Genomic DNA, 22,857 nt, shown 5'->3' on the forward strand with positions numbered 1-22,857 from the left:
AAAGGATGTCCCGTAAAAAATGCAACTTTTGAAATGCCATCCATTTTTGTTCTACTGTTAGCAGCACGTGCTTTCAAGCCGGGTTGCCATATTACATATCGATATCTTGATTGTGTTTGCACACTATCAAATAAATCAACCATTACTAAATCTATTAGTTTTTTTTTTTCGCAAAACACGTTCATTTCCAATTTTAATCTTTCATCAGCAATGTTCACACAGCCGATCTTATCAAAAAAAACACTTAGATGTTTCACACTAATATCGTCCGTTTTACAGCATAAGGAGCATATTGGTGGGACGTTAAACTGAAAGATTTCATCTCTCTCTCTCTCTCTCTTTTACGATGGGATATGATGTCTGAATGATTGTGAAAACTATCACTTATCTCAGTATGATGTTCTTATTCCGTGGCAAATACGAAAATTCAAGGGTCCTTGATTCGACTCCACTTCGAACCGTATAGACTTTGTACTGGACAAACACTGAGCTCGAGTGTTTTCTCGGGGGCTCTGTCGTTTTCTCCCAATTTCTTCTTCATTCTACCATGTTCAATGTTAAAATAATCATGTTTGGTGATCCCAGAGCACATACATTAGAAAGACATACAAACAAACAGATAAATAGTTTTATTTTATTTATATTATATAAGTAAAAGGATGACTGTTCGTACGTGAGGACAAAAAACAATCACTACATTTGTACTGTGGTTTGAACGTCTGAATGATAAAGTGTACTTATCTCTGGTGCTTAGGGTCCCTGGTTCGACCTCCAAGGAAGTAAATTTATTTTGGGCAACATCACACTCTCTTTTTCGGGGCTCTCTCTTTTCACATTAATTACTTAAACATGTGTTCTTTTAGCGTAAGGATCATATTTCTGGGACGTTGAACTGAAACATTTCATCTCTCAAAGATTACGAAAACTATCACATAACACAGTATGATGTTCTTACTCCGTAGCAAATACGAAAACTCAATTTAGAGGTACGTCCAGAATGTTTTTATACCTTGATCCAAGATCCAATATATTTTGAATCAAATTATTTTGTACTTCTTATATCTGGACAACTACATAAAGTGTGGTCAGATCCAGAATATCACTTAACTCACTATGATGACAGTAGTGTGGGGGCACCTGACTCCCGGTAGCTGAAAAAACGCTTTTTTTTTCCACGGTCTCCTAAGAGCAAGGACTCAATTTTCCAGTGTCGCACGATACGCTATGACCCACGCACCGTCAACCCACGATCTTTTACGACCTCTATGTTAGGGGTGTATTTGTTCCCTTTTATGAGCACTTATAAGGTGGTGTATTCATTCTCTTTTATGAGCACATTTTAAGGGGTGTATTCATTTTCTTATATGAGCATATTTTCCAACCCCTATTTTGACATAGCAGAAATTACACTGAGACTATGAACACACAGCAGAACAGAAAATACATAAAAATACGTAACATAGCAAGGGTGAACTCGTTCCCTTTTATGAGCATATTTTTCAACCCTATTTTAACATAGCAGATAACACATAAGATTACGAACACACATGGTGGGGCTGGATTCATTGCACCTCTATTTAAACATAGCAGAACTAGTAAAAGAGTATTTCTTATTTTCCAACCCCTATTTTAACATAGCAGAAACTACGAACACAAAGCAGAAACATTTACATTTCCGATTCGATACGCCTCTTTGAACCGATTTGGATAAAACTAGGTATATGGAAGTTTTCTGACATGCTGATTACGAATACCATTTTTATTTTTACTTGGGTCTTATAGTTCATGTGGGATACGCCCTTTCTATGACAATTTTAATCGATTTGGATGAAACTCGGTACATGGGGGTTTTCGAATATGCTGATTACGAATATCGTACTTATTTTTACCTGGGTCTTATAGTTTGTGGGATACGCCCTTTGTATGACACTTATAACCAAATCACTCGTAAACGAAGCAACATATTGAGGTGGTGTTTCCACATTTAGCAATTGGTCATCAACTACTACAAGTTCCAAAATAATGACCATCGAGGTCAAAGGTCAACAACTTAAAACCTAACAACTTGAAAACGGAGCTACATATTGAGGTGGAGTTTTCACATTTAGTAATTGGTCATCAGGTACCACATGTCCAAAAATAATGACCATCGAGGTCAAAGGTCAACATACTTAAAACCTAATAACTCGAAAACGGAGCCACATATTGAGGTGGTGTTTTCACATTTAGTAATTGGTCATCAGGTACCACATGTCCCAAAATAATGACCACCGAGGTCAAAGGTCAAAATACTTAAAACCTAATAACTCGAAAACGGATCCACATTTTGAGGTGGTGCTTCCACATTTAACAATTGGTCATCAACTACTACAAATTCCAAAAATAATGACCATCGAGGTCAAAAGTCAAAATACTTAAAACCTAATAACTCGAAAATGGATCCAAATACTCAGATGGTGTTTTCACATTTAGTAATTGGTCATCAGGTACCACATGTTCGAAAATAATGACCACCGAGGTCAAAGGTCAAAATACTTAAAACCTATTAACTCGGAAACGGATCCACATATTGAGGAGCTGTTCACACATTTAATAATTGGTCATCAACTACTACAAGTTCCGAAAATAATGACCATCGAGGTCAAAGGTCAAAATACTTAAAACCCAATAAGACGAAAATGGTTCCACATAAAGAGGTGGTGTTTTCACATTTAGTAACTGGTCATCAGGTACTACTTGTCCCAAAATAATGACCACCTAGGTCAAAGGTCAAAATACTTAAAACCTAATTAATCGAAAATGGATCCACATACTCAGGTGCTGTTTCCACATTTAGTAATTGGTCATCAGGTACTACAAGTTCCATAATAATGACCATCGAGGTCAAAGGTCAAAATACTTAAATCCTAATAACTCGAAAATGGATCCAAATATTGAGATGGTGTTCCCACATTTAGTAATAGTTCCTCAGGTACCAATAGTTCCAAAATAATGACCATCGAGGTCAAAGGTCAAAATACTTAAAACCTAATAACTCGAAAACTGAGCCACATATTGAGGTGCTGTTTCCACATTTAGTAATTGGTCATCAACTACTACAAGTTCCAAAAAAATGACCATCGTGGTCAAAGGTCAGAGTACTTAAAACTTAATGACTCGAAAATGGATTCACATATTGAGGTGAGGTTTCGAAATCTAGTAATAGGTCATCAACTAGTAAATGTTAAAAAAAGTACTGACTTTCGAGGTCAAAGGTCAAATATTTATGCCTTAATAACTCGTAAACGGAGCCAGCAAGAGATTTCTGTGACCTATTCAATTTTTTGTTCCAAGCAGTAAAAGTGAAGAATGAATAAATTTTAAGTGACTTATTTGTTATTGTGCTAACGAGGAAAAAATCGAAACAACGCCATTTTTAACTAGCTCAGAATTTCTGTACATTTTTGGGTTATTCAAAATTAACGAAAAAAATAATTAGGATGGACTAACGAAAAAGAAAGCAAAGATATGCCATTTTAGCTAGCTGAGAATTTAAAGAAACAAAGGGAACCTACTCAATTTTTTATCAACGAGAAATGCCATTTCAACTACCTCAGTATTTATGTGCTTTTTTGTGTTACGGTCTGTTTTAACTCTTCTTGACTAATTAAATAAACGACGGAATATTGTACCAATGAGAAATGCCATTTTTTCTAGACCATGTCCTAATATTTAAACAAACGAAGGGGTGAATTTGTGTGACCTATTCAATTTTGCACCAATGAGAAATAACGGCGTATTTTAAATCATTTTGTACTATTTAAATAAACAAACAATCGGATGAATTTAACCGGCTCAGAAGTGTACTATTTAAACAAACGAAGGCCTCCTGAGTGAGATTTCCAATTTTGTAACAAGAAGGACTATTTTCTAACAAACTCAGAATTTCATTTCATTTTGTAATACTCAAATTTCGATGGAGTGTTTAGTTTAGTTCGAACCAGAAAAAAATTGATTGGATTATTTCCTTATGTACCAACTGCAAAAAGTGAAGGGACATTCATCAAATAAATGAAGGAATAAATTTGGGTACAATATTTAGTTTTGTATTTAGCAAAATAAGAAAAAGAAGTGAAGAACGAATAAAATTTGGATGGACTATTTTCTTATGTACCAACAAAAAAGATGGAGCACCAGCGACAAAAAAGAAACCGAAGGAGGAATAAATTTGGGTGACCTATTCAGTTTGTAATAAGCAGAAAAAAATGAAGAAGGATCAGCATTCTATACTTTTTTTGCCATTTATTGGTGGTGTCTTATTTCTTTTTTGTGCCAACGACACCATTTTTAACCGACTTAGAATTTGTACCAAACAGAAAAGAGCTACACAAATAAACAAAGCAATCAATTTTTAACTAGCTCAGAATTTCTAGACCATGTTGTACTATTTAAACAAACGAAGATATAAATGTGTGTGACCTATTCACTTTTGTACCATGCAAAATAAGAAAAAGAAGTGAAGAACGAATAAAAATTGGTTGGACTATTTTTTCATGTACCAACAAAAAACGGAGCACCAACGACAAAAAAGAAACCGAAGGAGGTATAAATTTGGGTGACCTAATCAGTTTGTACTGAGCAGAAAAAAAACGAATAAGGTAAAATTTAAATAGCTCAGTATTTATGTACATTTCTTGTACTACTAAAATAAACGAAGGAATAAATTTGGGTGTTCTACAGAAGAAAACGGGGAAGGGCCATTTTATTTAATTTTGTATTACTCAAAATATACAAAGATATAAATTTGTGTGACCCATTCAGTTTTGTACTAAGCAGAAAATTTCTTGGCTTTTTTAGAAAGACCATTTTATCTTTTGCATTCAGATTTTCCGGCTACTTTTTGTGCTCTACTAATAAACGGAGGAAAAGCAAAGAGAGACTATTTTTAACTAGCTTAGAATTTTTGTGACTTTTGTAACGAAGAAACAAATTTGAAGGAGGTTCATTTTAACTAATCCTGCTGCGAGTATATCAATTAGTACATAGTAAAAAAATAAAACAATATGGCATTATTGCGACTTTCATTTTCGAATACATACGGATTAAGCCACTATGGCAAAAAATACTACTCTCTCCTTATGCTTATTTGGAGCAGACTTAAGAGGACCAAGCATTAGAAACCCGCTAGTAGGGCGTCGATTCAGTAAACTCGTTATGCTTTAGAAAAAGCATACCTTTTATATATTGGAGTATACCTTTTATACAAGAAACGAGCTTCTTAGACCCACTCCAGAAATTAGAAAACAAATTCTTTCTTCTACGGTCTTCGTCATGCATTTTAGACCAAGGGCAGCAAGATTAATATTAAATAACACTTCTGCTGGATAGAAATTCGATTCTCTCGATCTTCTGCTTTATCCGGCAACTCCAATAAGCATCTGTAAATATTCTTTGATGTGTAAAATTAGTTCTAAACAGTCTTGTATTGGATCCACTCATCAGTATAGTAGTTAAAGATAATAGCTTCCCATCTCGTAATACCCTGTAAACGCTTGTCTGAACAATGAAGAAAATCAATTAGATAGTTGTAAATTTTAATGGAAGAATTACCTGTATTCTATCTAAGACAATCTACACCCACGGAATTATCGTTATTACAAATAGTGTTAATAGGCTTGTTTTTCCACCCCAAAATTAAAATAGATATTCTGAAACTTTTCTATTGGCACATCCTAGTACTTCTTAGTTATATCTCCCAAATACTGTACACCTCTTGCCCATTTAATTTAGCCTTAAATCTGAGAAAATGGATCGTATAAATGTGTTCGCAGAATGGCGGTGTAATTGGTACACCACTAGCAAATTGTTATCTTTACCTAATAACTCTCTTAGAGATCATTATTGCTGGTAGACTACAATACACCTTTAAAACCTACTCTCATTCGAAAAATAAACTGCACTATTACAGACTATTATAAGTACAGTGCAATACCGCTATTAATTGGAAATTCTTACACAATGTATAGTTCTTGTTATTGAAGTCTACTCCAACTAAGCATAAGGAGAAAGTAGTATTTTTTGCCATAATGGATTATTCTGTATGTATAGCTTTATTGTGAGAAAAATATTTGTTATTCTTTTTCACCAAGTTTCCAAATACCGCGAGGTCCAACAGATAGGTATCAGGAGATATCGCAAAAAGGCCAGTTTTACCACATCGTGTAAAGCAACCAAGTAAATCTGCAATCTGGATACTTGGCCTGAACTCGCACACATGATTCCAAAACTTTAATAACTCATTAAAAGTGTCCTGCGTTCCCCCATAGCGAAAGAAAGCTGTAACAGTAGAATTATTACCCTTAGTTTTCATGGCAAAGAAGGTAGCTGATTGGAAAAGAGAACTGTGTGCGGTTAAACGAGTAACCAACGATAAAAAGTCTATCTTAATATCTACCTGCGATAAATGCTTAACAAATTCTATCATATACCATTTGTTATAGCGACTATTAAACAAATATCTGTCCATCAAATAATTGTCTACCACATCGTTATAGTGGGCATTGTGCTCAACAAAACATGGCTGTATACCATTATCCAATCGAAAATATCTAACTGTAGACCTAGAATAAGCGGGGCGACCATTACGTTGTACCACAGGGAAATAAAAAACTTCGGCCATTGTAATGCACACAACCAATTATGAGTTAAATGTTCTAGTCGTTAATACAAAATAAAGAAGCCAACAAATTTCTGCTTGGTACAAAACTAAATATTGTACACCTTCTCGGTGGTACTAAATAGTACAAAATACTTAAATTGACACAATGGTACAACACTAAATTCCCAGCTGGTACAAAATAAAATATTCCATTCAAATTTTATTAATTCTTCACTTCTTTTTTTGCCCGGTACAAAACTAATTCCGTACATATGCCACTCAAATTCATTTATTCTTCCTTTTGACCTCTAAAATAATAATAATAATGATTGAAAATTTAATTGTCCATTTTTTCACTCTCTCCTTATCTCTACTTAATTAAAAACTATCGTTTCTACTAATACTGTATTTTACCCATATGGAACTGTCTCAAAATTATCTATTCGTTTTCTTTTACTAGATGTAATCTGATAAATTCTAAGTTGTGGATAATTACCAAGTAAAGTTGTCGGATAAAGCAGAAGATCGAGAGAATCGAATTTCTATCCAGCAGAAGTGTTATTTAATATTAATCTTTGTAACGCCCCCACGGGAGAAAGGAAATCTTTTTACATTTTATATGTTTTTTCTTTTTTCTTTGGTAAGTCTTGATAATGTAAATTAACAGTAGTTAATTTCCTTAGTGTTTTTAAATACATAATACAAACTGCGACAAAGAATATTACTTTTTTTAAGAGTGTAACGGTACGTTACAAACTCGGCGGCCAGGAAAAAGAAAAATTCTGACTCCGGAATTTTTCGTCAAATCACTCCTTATCTGGCAAGCTACGAAACATAAAAGAAACATTATAATTATACATATTTACATTTTGACATACATATAAAATACATAACTCATTCAAGTTTTAATTATACACAATTTATTATTCAATTATTTTATCAATATTAAATTCATATTAAATCTGACTTTTACTATGAATAACTAACTATATCTAACATATATAATTTGATTAATATGAATGACTTGCACTCCACTAAATAAATAAAATTTTGATTACTATGGCCATAGTAATTAAAATAATAATTTAATCATATATATATTACAATTGACACTTATTAACAATAGAATATGGCAAAATATCATTTAGCAGACATGGAAAATTTACAAATAACATAAATATCTGATTAAGATTATCAATATCTACTTTCTTCAAAGGATAAGCAAGGAGCCAAAGAAGTCAGTTTAAACTCAAAAAAATATTAAGGTCTTCGAGATCTATAGATCTTAACTTCCGAAACGTGAGATCTACGGTAGGTTTCTGCTGCATCTGCTTCATCCGATAACAAAATGGTATTGGGAGTCAAAAATCTTCTAATAACAAAGGGATCTACCCATTTTTCACCCAGAGATTTTGTAAATTTATCCTTTAGGGATGATTTTACATGAGATTTCACCAGAACCTTGTCTCCAACATTCAATGTAACAGGATTTCTCCGACGCATTATTAGTACTCGACGTTTTTGCCAACTCTTCTCTAAATTTTCCATTGCCTGTTTCCACATTTCTGCTGAACTTTTACCACCAATATCAGAATCTACGATGTCCGATCGATTTTCTAACGGTGTTGTGTACGGACGTCCATAAAATATTTCGAATGGAGACATCTTGAATCCTTCATGCTCACTGATGTTTAGGGTGAATTGCAATCGTGGAATGAAATTTGACCAGAGTTGTTGGTTTCCAGATATATAAGAGCGTAACGCAGCCTTCAAGGTTTTGACGAAGCGCTCTGCTACATTTCCCACTGGGTGATACGGGATCAACCGTATGTGTTTGATTCCTAGCCCAAATAAAAATCTCTTGAAGGTCTCAGACACAAAAATGGATGCGTTATCAGTCGAAATGGCTTCCGGAACCCCAATTCGGCTGAATATGTCCATCAACTTATTAGCTACCAAATTTGAAGTTATATTTCGTAATTTTTCAATTACAACGTATCTACTCGCATTGTCTACACCAATTTATATGTACCTGAAACCATTTGAGTTGGGAAGAGCTCCTACTATATCATACATTCAGTGTGCGTTTACACGATTACTATATTCAGAAGCTAAATAACCCATCTTACGTTTGTTAGATTCCTTCATCTTCTGGCAAACATCACATGTTGAAACAAACTCTTTTACTTCTTCCTTCATCTTCTCCCATGTGAATTTTCGCATCAGTTTTCTTAACGTTCTGTATGTTCCTGAATGTCCACCCACTAGATTATCATTGTGGTGATATTCTATGAGAACTCTTCGTAATCTTTTCGGAATTACTATTTTAAATGGATTAAGAGCAGATTTAGTCCTTTTCATAAGAATCTTATTATTCAAATGATACCCAACTACTTGTTCTCCATTTTCAATCTTCTTAATAATCATCTTCAGTTCTTCATCCTCCCGTTGTAGTTCGTCCAACGGATTCTCTACTATTGGTAATTTGCAATGGTTCGCAGCTCTCATATTTCCTTTAAACATACGGAATGCAGATTTCTTAACGAGGATGTATATTTCCTTTAAACACAGCTAGGCCAACAGGTCCATCAATAATATTGAATTCGAATGGATCATACATCCTCGTTAAGAAATCTGCTACGGTATTGTCGGCTGATCTAACATGTTTGACTTTAAATGAAAATTGGCATAAGGTTTCAAACAAAGGTCCGTATTTCAACAGTCTCTTACTATTTCCCAGGATCCATGTCAAAGCTTTGTTATCGGTCAGGACTTCAAATTCATTTACAAGATACTGCTTGTACCTGGATATCGTTTTCACAAGACTGATTTAACTCGATTTCGTAAATGCTTCAATGCCTGTCAGCCTCTGACAGGCGTTTAGTGAAAAAAGCGACAGGTACCAAGTTCCCTTTATCGATTTCTTGTGACACGCATCCAGCTACGCTTTTCCCTGATCAGTCGACGTTAACAACAAAGCGCTTGTTTAAGTCCGGAATTTTTAAAACAACATTTTCTATCAAGATGTTCTTCAATTTATCAAGAATGAGCTGATGCTCTTGTTTCCACTCAAATTTTACCTTCGGTGATTTCAATGCACTTAATGGCCCCATTAACTCCTGGAATTCGGACGCGAATTTAGAATAGTAGTTGAATAAACCTAAAATTTTCATCAACCCTCTTTTATTTCTTGGCGGAGGGATGTTACGAATCGCAGAAACTCTACTGGGGTCGATTTCCATTTGATCTCCCTCAATCAAATAACCCAAATAGTTTATCTTTTTACAAAAGAAATGACATTTATCAGGTGACACTGTAATGTTGAATTCTTTAAATCTTTGTAATACCCTTTCTACTAGAACCATGTGTTCTGATAAACTACGTGATACTATTAAGACATCATCAAAAAATTTTTACACCATCATTTATCATGTTTCTAAGTACCTTCTCCATAGCCCGGGACAAAATATTGCTACCTGTCTTTATTCCGACTGGTAATCGCGTATAACGATAACACCCTTTAGGAGTAACTATGGTAGTTATATCCCTTGACTCTTTATCCAGTAAGCACTGGAAATATGCTCGGCGCAAGTCAATTTTACTGTATACGGTCTTATCTGCAAGCCCCGTGAGACATTTCTCTAAATTAGGTGAAGGATAAACATCATTAACAATGAGAGAATTTGCCTTAATATAATTTCCTTCAATTCTATGAGTATTGTTCTTGTTTCGCACCAAAAAAACAACTACTTGCAAAATTTGAATGGTCAACCTCCTCAATTATTCCCTCATCTAGTAACTCCTGAATCTGTTCATAGAAAATTCGTTCTTTGCCCTTTGGTATCGGAAAAGGTGTATCTTTAAATGGCTTGTTTTCTTTCAAATATAATCTAGCAACAAAATTCTTAATACATCCAACTTTCTCAGTTATTACATCCTTATACCTCTCCTTCAAAGAATCAATGAATGCCATGATCTCCGGCTCGGTGAATTTCCAAGAATCATTTTCAATAAATTCGGTTTTCACCTGAATATGATTGTGGTCTTTCACCTGTACAGGAGTCTGATCCTTTCTTTCACTAGATTGTCTAATATCCTCATCAATGTACTTCTTGTTTCGTTTAATAAATTTATGAAAGTTTTCAGCTTGATCCAGGTCGATATCCGACGCCACTGAATCACTTTCACTCTTGGATGCACAACGTTGTTTTGTATTAGCGTCTAATCCATCAATCCTCTTAAGATCTTCTGCACAGTCCACCAATTTGGTTTCCGATACATTAATGACCTTCTTCTTCCTGAGATCACGTGTTTTTCGACGCTTCTTTCTTGATTTAGGTTTATTTTCATCTTCAACAGGCTTTCCATCTTCAATCATCTCCTTAGATTTTAAGTTCTTGTCGCAACCCAAAGATTCTTCCTTGTTGTCAACAGCTAAACTATCAGACGATGTCAGTCCAACCACACATGGTAGATTGACTCTGTCTGTCGCACTGAACTCCTTAACCTTGGATGGTTTCATAGTCTTTAATTTGGTTTGTATCTTGTCGACACTTTCCAAGGACATTTCACTGGCACCACATCCATAATTTCCTGAATTATCAATTACTGATCCACAATCTATTCTTCGGGTTAGTCCATCAGTCTCTGAATATCTCGTTTCTTGAACTCCTAAATCATCTGTCTTAATAGGTAGTTTTTGATCACCACTACTTCGAAGAGCACCTTCACATCTCACCTCAATTGAATTCTCAGGCAGATCAGCCTTGACTTCAGAATCAATCAAAGATCTAAGTTCCTTTAACTGCATTACACTCGGTGCACTTATTTCAAGCATCCTTAATTCAATGTCACGATAGTCCAATTCACATTGAATCGCTGCATGACTATACCTAGAAACAAACCCATCCTCGCATATAAATAATGACGCCATGAAGCCAGATAAAACTCCTAAATCCGCCTTTTCAACAGATGAATCCCCAAAAGATTTTTGATCCTCAACGTTCTTTATATCTTTTAACTTACCGTTTGGTTGAACCAATCTCTTGTAGTTTAGCTTCAATCTTTTTAGTCCACCACGCAAATTCAAGCAATTCCTAAAGTAGTCAATAACCGAGTTCGTCGATCTCAAAAACGGTGTACCCAGTAAACACGAACAGGGTAACTCCTTAACCACCTTAAACCATACTCTCTCAAAATGACCTGAGAGATTTACGTTCACTAGAATTTCCATGTTCGTATAAAAATTAAGTCCTGATGGTGCATTAACCAGCTTCTCTGGAGTAGATTTTATAAATCTTTCCAACCCACAAGCTTGAACCAAGTCTAAACGTATTATATTAAAGCTTGATCCACCATCAATACAAATATCAGCCAAGCGTCCATGAATCCTCCCAACTACAAAGGAAGCCACAGTGTCAGTCATCTCACATGGAATGGTTATTGGTGAATTCTTAATTTTTTTCGAATGATCAGACTTTTCAAAACGATCCTTGTACATTCCTCGAGCCTGAGACCTAACCTTCATCTGACTCTGAACATCAAATGAATTAGGTTGATCCAAATGTACATCAGTATTTTGTTTTCCAGATTTTTCAAAATTTTTGGAATAACTAACATCAGGATTTTGGTTAAACATTACTAAATTCGATTTCCTTCTAGAAATGCCCATCTCCTTATTATATTCCGTCTGATTTCTAAATTCTAAATCAAGCCTTTCGGGCAATTTCCAATAACTCTAACCTAGACACTGGAACATAATTATTTAACATTTTAAATTTATGATTAGGGTTCATCCCACTAATCATTACATTAACCATGTCGGACTCATTTACCCCGAATTGCAAAATATTCATAGCAATAAATACTGATTTGACATACTGATAAACCGATTCTGACAATCGCTGACGCCTATATATTTTCTCAGAAATAAATTGATGTAAACAAACTGGGGTAATAAACAGACCCACAAGTCTACCTCTTAATTCGCTCCAACACATTTGATTATTTAAGGCAAAGAATATTTCTTTCAAAAAAGCTCCTTGACACTTTCCAATTAACAATGACAGAATCATATTAAGAGAATAACTAGTGTCTAGTAAAGTCTCTTCAATTTTGGATAAAATGTCAAATACAAGTACGCTATCGCTACCATCGGTTAACTTAACATCCTTAAATTTACATTCAAGAAATTCGTTCGTTCTCTTAAAGATATATTTCAGCAAAAGATTATGTTCAAAATGCGAGCTTTCATTACTATTACCAAGAGTTGGAAACCCTGCATTTACATCACCCCGTAACGGAAGTTCTCCAGTGTAATATAAATGCCTATTATTATGACTTAACCTAGGTGTTGAATTTCTCATTAATGAAACTCGTCTATAATAATCCCTTAAATTTAGATAACCAGATGGCGATGATAATCTTTTAGGCTCTGACGATCTAAATTCAGATGGAACACATCGACCTAATTGTCCTGAATTATCAAAGGGCTCACTAAAATTTACCTGTCTGTGATCACGAGCAGTTTCATTTACACTGCCGACATTAACTAATCTACTAAAATGATTATCAAAATTCTGAGGGCTCACTGCAGATTCTAAATCAACATTCAAGGTTGATGAGCGTCTTCTAGCAAAGCTATCATAAATGGGTGGAGTCAAAGACATATTCACCTGACCACAGTCAGACCTAGTCTCAAGGTCCATAAAACCGGTACGGTCGACGGTTACAAATTCTGTTCAGGAATGTCAATAGATACATAATCCCTTGGGCTACACATGATATTCAATAATAAATAAATAAATATCACTTCAAACATTTAACAACCAATTATTATCACAAATGTACCCACTAACTACTGACACTACAGTCGAACCAAACATATGATCAAATGGAATCAACCTATCAACCACCTTCCTTGCTTACCTTTGCTAATAATGAAAATTTATTACAAGTTTTTTTTCTATTCATTTACAAATCACAAAATCTGTATTACTTAAGTTGATGACGAAAGATACTCAATAACACATTAAAATTTTCATATATCAAAAAAGTTAATATTAAAGCCAAATAAATAATTATGATAACACTGGTAACTGTATTAATCACTAATTAGACGCGAAATATAACTAAACTCTATACTCCAATTACCAGACCTGAACATAACAAAAAGTTATTTTGTAATCGGAACAACATAAAAGTTGTTTTTGAACTTGGAACAACACAAAAGTTGTTTTTGAACTTGGAACAACACAAAAGTTGTTTTTGAACTTGGAAGGAAGCCACAAATGTAACGCCCCTATCCAGGCCCAATCACTACAACGCGGAAAATACGCCGAACGATCTAGCCAACAGAAAGGGCTTTGCGCGGCCAAGATACATGCTCAAGAATTACTGGTGGAATGAAAATCCAGAGGACTGGCAATATGGCAAAATATACATTCAAGCAGTATAAATTCAATGAAAAACACAACAACTCAGATTTATAAGTTTATTTACAATTAATACAGACTCAAAAAATTCTTCTTCTTCCTGGTAAACATTTAGACAAAAAAATTAAAAAAATGCATCGAAATAATAATTTCAACTCTTTCTTGGATTTAAATTCAATTAAGTTTGGATACAATGCAAACAAGGCCAATCCAGGACCTCTCCCATTAATGGTAACAATATTCTAAATTTCTTTTACAGACGTCGGAGGCCTGTCTAGGACCTCTCCTGTTTAAGGCAACAAAATTCCAGATTTCTTTCACAGTCGTCGCAGGACAGTCTAGGACCTCACTATCTTCAGACCAAATCTTCACCTATTAAAGCTTCAGAACTTTCAAGTCTAATTTGTTTTCTACCTTTTTTGTAAAGATTTCCTTCCTATATTTCCTTCTCTCCGATAAAGTCAAGTAATTATTAAAGCGGCAAATATTCCAACTAACAAATTAAATAACTTTCTTACATCCCAAAAAAAATATTGTTTTCAATATTTTATATTACTAATATTCCGACGCCTCAGACTCGAATACTAATTCTGAGCAAATTATATCCTCTCTCCTTTTATTTTTAATCAAAAAAAGCAATTAAATTTTTCTCTTTAACTTCAAATCGTAATAATTCCAAAAAAATTAACAAATCTAGAAATCGCAAATTCTGGTAACCAAACCTGAAAAAGACAACATTCGTATAACTGAGGTTTTGGGTCCAACCCCTCCACCTCACTTCCCCTGGATTTTCAGTTGGAACAGGGACAAACCGTATTAAATCCTTTTTCTTTTGAGAATTAAACAAGCCAATTACTCTATATTTTGGAGGCAATAACACAACCAACACAAGACGTCACAAACATTGGACAAAAAACAGTAACTAACTTAGTACAAAATTTTTTAACACTCACCTCATTTATTCTTCAGTAATATTTTACCTCTTTGGAATAATTCCTGGCTTCAATTGACTTTGGACTACTCCATGCAAACAAGAATTATTTTCATTTATGAGGAGGAAATAGCATAAAGATAATACACAGGGCCCAAGGACCACCGGAGTCCAAAATCAGATCCACTTAATATCCCAAGAATGAAACGAATTAGTTACCTCTCTTGCATATAGTTCCATTACTAATTTAAAAAAAATATATTTCAACACATCACTCGCAAAAAAAAATATTTAGTCAAAACACTCTTGGGCAATAGCAGCTACAACTAACAAACAGCAATTAACAAAAACACACGAAAAATTGCTTACTTCTCACAATTACAATATGTAATATTTTAACTCGAACAACACTTCACTCCTCATAACGCAAATTATTCTTGATTTGCACTGTTCTTTCCAATTAATAATAACATTTCGTCGAAAAATCCATTAATCTTTATCAACTGACAGGATTCCTATTTCACTGCAACTCCATTTTGACAAGCATGGAAAGCGAGACCACATAGAAACATGCAAGCACACAAAGCGAGGTCACAAGCAATCCCAACAAGTACTAATCCGTAACGAGAACAGCAATCCTTAACCATGATCCGATCCACAGGGCAGCTTCCTTCCAAGTTACCACACAAAGGTGGGAGCTTGGAGAAGTCAGCTGCGGTCATGCGCAAAGAACCAAAGGTCACACTCGCAATCCTAACTCGACCGTAAGGTCGCACGGGAGAAAGAAACACAACCGTAAGGTCGCACGGGAGAAAGGAAATCTTTTTACATTTTATATTTTTTTCTTTTTTCTTTGGTAAGCCTTGATAATGTAAATTAACAGTAGCTAATTTCCTTAGCGTTTTTAAATACATAATACAAACTGCGACAAAGAATATTACTTTTTTTAAGAGTGTAACGGTACGTTACATCTTGCTGCCCTTGGTCTAAAATGCATGCCGAAGACCGTAGAAGAAAGAATTTGTTTTCTAATTTCTGGAGTGGGGCTAAGAAGCTCGTTTGTTGTATAAAAGGTATACTTCAGTATGGATTTTGTTTTCTAAAGCATTACGAGTATACTGAATCGACGCCCTACTAGCGGGTTTCTAATGCTTGGTCCTCTTAAGTCTGCTCCAAATAAGCATAAGGATAGAGTAGTATTTTTTGCCATAGTGGCTTAATCCGTATGTATTTGAAAATGAAAGTCGCAATAATGCCATATTGTTTTATTTTTTTACTATGTACTAATTGATATACTCGCAGCAGGATTATTTAAAATGAACCTCCTTCAAATTTGTTTCTTTGTTACAAAAGGCACATAAATTCTAAGCTAGTTAAAATGGTCTCTCTTTGCTTTTCCTCCGTTTATTAGTAGAGCACAAAAAGTAGCCGGAAAATCTGAATACAAAAGATAAAATGGTCTTTCTAAAAAAAGTCAAGAAATTTTCTGCTTAGAACAAAACTGAATGGGTCACACAAATTTATATCTTTCTATATTTTGAGTACTACATTTTGACTATATACTATATTTTGTCCTATATTTTTTACTATATTTTGACCTTTTATTCCTTCGTTTATTTTAGTAGTACAAAAATGTACATAAATACTGAGCTATTTAAATTTTACCTTCTTCGCTTTTTTTCTGCTTAGTACAAAACTGATTAGGTCTCCCAAATTTATTCCTCCTTCGGTTTCTTTTTTGTCGTTTGTGCTCCATTTTTTTGTTGGTACATGAAAAAATAGGCCATCCAAATTTTATTCGTTCTTCACTTCTTTTTCTTATTTTGCATGGTACAAAAGTGAATAGGTCACACACATTTATCTCTTCTTTTGTTTAAATAGTACAACATGGTCTAGAAAAACTGAGCTAGTTAAGAATTGATTGCTTTGTTTATTTGTGTAGCTCTCTTCTGTTTGGTACAAATTCTAAGTCGGTTAAAAATGGTCTCGTTCGCACAAAAAAGAAATAGGACACCCCCAATAAATGGCAGAAAAAAGTATAGAATGCTGATCCTTCTTCATTTTTTTCTGCTTAGTACAAACTGAATAGGTCACTCAAATTTATTCCTCCTTCGGTTTCTTTTTTGTCGCTGATGCTCCATTTTTTTGTTGGTACATAAGAAAATAGTCCATCCAAATTTTATTCGTTCTTCACTTCTTTTTCTTATTTTGCTAGGTACAAAACTAAATATTCTACCCAAATTTATTTCTTTATTTATTTGATTAATGGCCTTTCACTTTTTCCAGTTGGTACATCAGGAAATAATCCAATCAAATTTTTCTGGTTCGAACAAAACTAAACACTCCATCCAAATTTGAGTATTACAAAATGAAATGAAATTCTGAGTTAGTTAGAAAATAATCCTTCTTGCAAAAATTGGAAATCTCACTCAAGAGACCTTCGTTTGTTTAAATAGTACACTTCTGAGCCGGTTAAATTTATCAGATTGTTTGTTTATTTAAATACTACAAAATGATTTAAAATGCGCCGTTATTTCTCATTGGTGCAAAATTGAATAGGTCACCCAAATTCGCCCCTTAGTTTGTTTAAATATTAGAACATGGTCTAGAAAATATGGCAATTTTCATTGGTACCATATTCCGTCGTTTATTTAATTAGTCAAGAAGAGTTAAAATATACCTTAGCACAAAAAGGCACATAAATTCTGAGGTAGTTGAAATGGCATTTCTCGTTGATAGAAAATTGAGTAGGTTCCCTTTGTTTCTTTAAATTCTCAGCTAGCTAAAATGGCATATCTTTGCTTTCCTTTTCGTTAGTCCGTCCAAGTTATTTTTTTCGTTTATTTTGAATAACGCAAAAATGTACAGAAATTCTGAGCTAGTTAAAAATGGCGTTGTTTTGATTTTTTTTCTCGTTAGTACAATAGCAAATAAGTCACTGAAATTTATTCATTCTTCACTTTTTCTGCTTGGAACAAAAAATCGAATAGGTCACAGAAATCTCTTGCTGGCTCCGTTTACGAGTTATTAAGGCTTAAATATTTGACCTTTGACCTCGAAAGTCAGTACTTTTTCTAACATGTACTAGTTGATGACCTATTACTAGATTTGGAAACCGCACCTCAATATGTGAATCCATTTTCGAGTTATTAGGTTTTAGGTACTTTGACCTTTGACCACGATGGTCATTATTTTGGAACTTGTAGTAGTTGATGACCAATTACTAAATGTGGAAACACCACCTCAATATTTGGCTCCATTTTCGAGTTATTAGGTTTTAAGTATTTTGACCTTTGACCTCGATGGTCATTATTTTTGGAGCTTGTAGTAGTTGATGACCAATTACTAAATGTGGCAACACCACCTCAGTATGTGGCTCCGTTTTTGAGTTATTAGTTTTAAGTATTTGACCTTTGACCTGGATGGTCATTATTATGGAACTTGTGGTACCTGACGACCAGTTACTAAATGTGGAAACAGCACCTGAGTATGTGGATCCATTTTCGAGTTATTAGGTTTTAAGTATTTTGACCTTTGACCTCGGTGGTCATTATTTTGGGACATGTGGTACCTAATGACCAATTACTAAATGTGAAAACACCACCAGAGTATGTGGATCCATTTCCGAGTTATTAGGTTTTAAGCATGTTGACCTTTGACCTCGATGGTCATTATTTTGGAACTTGCAGTGGTTGATGAACTATTACTAAATTTGGAAACACCACCTCTTTATGTGGATCTATTTTCGGGTTATTAGGTTTGAGTATTTTGACCTTTGACCTCGATGGTCATTATTTTAGAGCTTGCAGTGGTTGTAGAACTATTACTAAATTTGGAAACACCACTTCAATATGTGCTTCGGTTTTCGAGTTATTAGGTTTTAAGTACTTTGACCTTTGACCTCGATGGTCATTATTTTTGGAACTTGCAGTAGTTGATGAGCTATTACTAAATGTGGAAACACTACCTCAATATGTGGATCCATTTTCGAGTTATTAGGTTTTAAGCATGTTGACATTTGACCTCGATGGCCATTATTTTGGAACTTGTAGTAGTTGATGACCAATTACTAAATGTGGAAACACCATCTCAATATGTGGCTCCGTTTTTAGTTATTAGGTTTTAAGTATTTTGACCTTTGAGGTCGATGGTCATTATTTTGGAACTTGTAGTTTCTGATGACCAATTAATAAATGTGGAAACACCACCTCAATATGTTGCTTCGTTTACGAGTGATTGGGTTTTAAGTGTCATTTAAAGGGCGTATCCCACAAACTACAAGACCCAGGTAAAAATAAATATGATATTCGTAATCAGCATATCCGAAAACCCCAATATACCGAGGTTCATCCAAATCGATTAAAATTTTCATAGAAAGGGCGTATCTCACATGAACTATAAGACCCAGGTAAAAATAGAAATGGTATTCATAATCAGCATGTCCGAAAACTTCCATATACCTTGTTTTATCCAAATCGGTTCAAAGGGGCGTATCGAATCGGAAATCTAAATGTTTCTGCTTTGTGTTCGTAGTTTCTGCTATGTTAAAATAGGGGTTGGAAAATAAGAAATACTCTTTTACCAGTTCTGCTATGTTTAAATAGGGGTGGAATGAATACAGCCCTACTATGTGTGTTCGTAGTCTTATGTACACCCCTTTTGGTATGTTACATAGGTTTTCATTGTCTGCTAAAATAGGGGTTGAAAAAAATGAATCTCATGTAATTTCTGCTATGGTAAAATAGGGGTTGGAAAAGTGATCATAAAAGAGAACGAATACACCCCTTAAAAGTGCTCATAAAAGGGAATGAATCTTATGTATTCTCTGCTATGGTAAAATAAGGGTTGAAAAAAGTGGTCATAAAAGAGAACGAATACACCCTTGCTATGTTACGTACTCTTATGTGTTATCTGCTCTTCTATGTGTTCGTAATCTTATGTATTATCTGCTATGCTATGTGTTCGTAATCTTATGTGTTATCAGCTACGTTCAAATAGGGGTTTTGAAATATGCTCATAAAAGTGTACGGGTACACCCTTGCTATGTTACGTATTCTTATGTATTATCTGTTCTGCTGTGTGTTCATAGTCTCAGTGTAATTTCTGCTATGTTAAAATAGGGGTTGGAAAATATGCTCATAAAAGAGAATGAATACACCCCTTAAAATGTGCTTATAAAAGAGAATGAATACACCCCCTTATAAGTGCTCATAAAAGGGAACAAATACACCCCTAACATAGAGGTCGTAAAAGATCGTGGGTTGACGGTGCGTGGGTCATAGCGTATCGTGAGACACTGGAAAATTGAGTCCTTGCCCTCAGGAGACCCTGGAAATAAGGGCGTTTTTTCAGCTACCGGAGGTCAGGTGCCCCCACTCTACTGATGACCTTATTCCCTTAAAAAATACGAAAAGTCGATTTAGAAGGGGGGTCTTTCAAAAAAAATTGTGATCCATGATTCAAGATTCAAAAATTATCTTGTACGCCTTATGTTTGGAGAACAACATGTAGTGTACGATGTTGTTCATTATAAGCTTACTTGTTCAGACATCGAACTAGGGACTGCATGCAGTGGGTTGCCGAGCAATGCTCTACTATAGTAAGTATTCATCTGAAGGAATAAGTCGTTTCTTTACCAGTGTGATTAAGGCAAATAAATGATTGAATAATTAGTAGAATGAGAATGTGTGAGTAACCCATGAAAACTCACGGACACGATATTGTTCATTATAAACTTACTTGTTCGGATGTCGAACTAGGGACTGTATGCACTTTGCTACAGTGCATGACAATTAGTAATAAAGAAAAACTTAAAGAAGTTTTTCCCGCTGGCCTGCATAACATCGTCGTTCTCTGTGAACGAATACAGATTATTATAATCACACTTCTCAGAAACGAGATATCGCAGCCATATACTCTCTCTCTCTCTCTCTTTCTTCATGCAATGTGATAAAACAAGGAAATAACATACAAATCTCTTCGTAGCCTTGCATTGTATGCTTGTCTTTTTTTTCACACTACAATGCAATCTGAAGATTGACTTCCAGACTATGTAATGCAACGGGAAGCCACATGAAAGAGCTATGTCTATCCGTCTAATGAACTGATTGAAATTTTCATGCTTTAAGGATCTGATAACTTCTAGATCATCATTTTGTACTTACATTTTCAAAACGAAATAAGACGACAGAAGATTTTTGAGAATACTTCGAGATCAACACTCAAAACAGTAAGATCAAGAACTGGTTTCTTTGAAAACAATTCACCGTTCCAAAATAAATTCTGTCATCTCCTTATCAAATTGAAATGATAGAAATTATTTCTGGTTTTAATACTGATTATCATAAATTCGATCCGATCTTTATTTTCCGTGGGGACTTTTACATGATGTAGAAACCTATTACATTTTAGGTTTGACGAGTATGGTGGCTCAGTGATAGAGGATTTACATCCAGTACTTTTGGGGTCCATGATTCAATCACGGTTCACACCGTGTGGACTTTCTGATAAATTCAAAAAATCTACAAACACAATGTTGATCACCATAAACGTACGTTGTACTGTGATCGAACTAAAGACTGTGGAATAAAGATAAGTGTACATCGTTTCCTTAGTAAGAAAAAGACGTCCGTAAAGTTTCTTTTCAGATCAACCATTCTAAATGAAGTTTCTTAATTCCTAAAAGAGAAGTATCGGAATAACAACAACATTAGTATACTAATTTAAAAATCCTACCATATTGATCGATCACAAAATACAAATTTTATGTGAAAATAATAAAAGATTTCCATTTCAGTATATTATTATTATTATTATTATTATTATTATTATTATTATTATTATTATTATTATTATTATTATTATTATTATTATTATTATTATTATTATTATTATTAAATGCACTAGAATTAAAAAAACACCCTTCAGTATAAATGAAAAATATTTTCTGCTTCTTTATGAACAGAAGTCCACTTCATTGACACCCATCAACTTTAAAGTTCGTTTTCCGTCAAACTTAACTGTGTTTGTACACTATCAAATGAATCAGTCATAGTTGAATCTATGAGTTTTTTTTTGTTTGTAGTCTGAAAACAAGTAGAATCAAATGTACAAGTTTTCCCATTCTGTTAAAATTTCACTTAAATCCAAATACAAGGCCTTTACCAACACGATTCACTTATTCAAATGTGCCAGTTTTCCGTACAATACACATTAATTTGGCTTTCATTAAATTAAGACCATATGCACCATTTAATATGACAAGGAGGAGAAACAACCATGTTTCGTCTTGTTTATATATGCCCTATACACTTACGATTATGATATCAGTTCATCAAATTCAAGATCGTGCATGTTACCTCCAGATAAATTAATCTTCATTCCTTTATATATTAAATATATATTTCCATTTTTCCAAATACGATGCTAATGCATCTGGAGGTTTTACATAATAGCACATACGTAAATTATTTCTATAAATACATATTGTTTTGATAACTTTAGAATATGTACTCCCATGCGCAAAAAAAGTTGCGCGTACACTGTAACTCAAGATTTTTCGCATTTATTCCATTTTCATTACGTTTATGGGTAAAATTCAGTTATTAGTGTGTGGAGATAATAGAAAGCAATCCATCTAAGGAGATATTTCCAAAAAATATAATAAAATAATAAAAATATAAGCAAAAAACAAAATCATGCTCGGTTTTGTGTATACTGGCAACGATGATTTCTAGGGTTTTTTTCAGTAGCAGATCACAATTGCGGAGGGAATTCAGTAGGGGAATCGAGGAGTTGGATCAAGGAACTCGATAGATCCGCTAGAATTGTATATATAAAAAATAATAATACTCAGA

This window comes from Thermobia domestica, chromosome 4 (genome assembly GCF_964235325.1).
Source record: "Thermobia domestica chromosome 4, izTheDome1.hap1.1, whole genome shotgun sequence".
Taxonomy (NCBI): Eukaryota; Metazoa; Arthropoda; class Insecta; order Zygentoma; family Lepismatidae; genus Thermobia; species Thermobia domestica.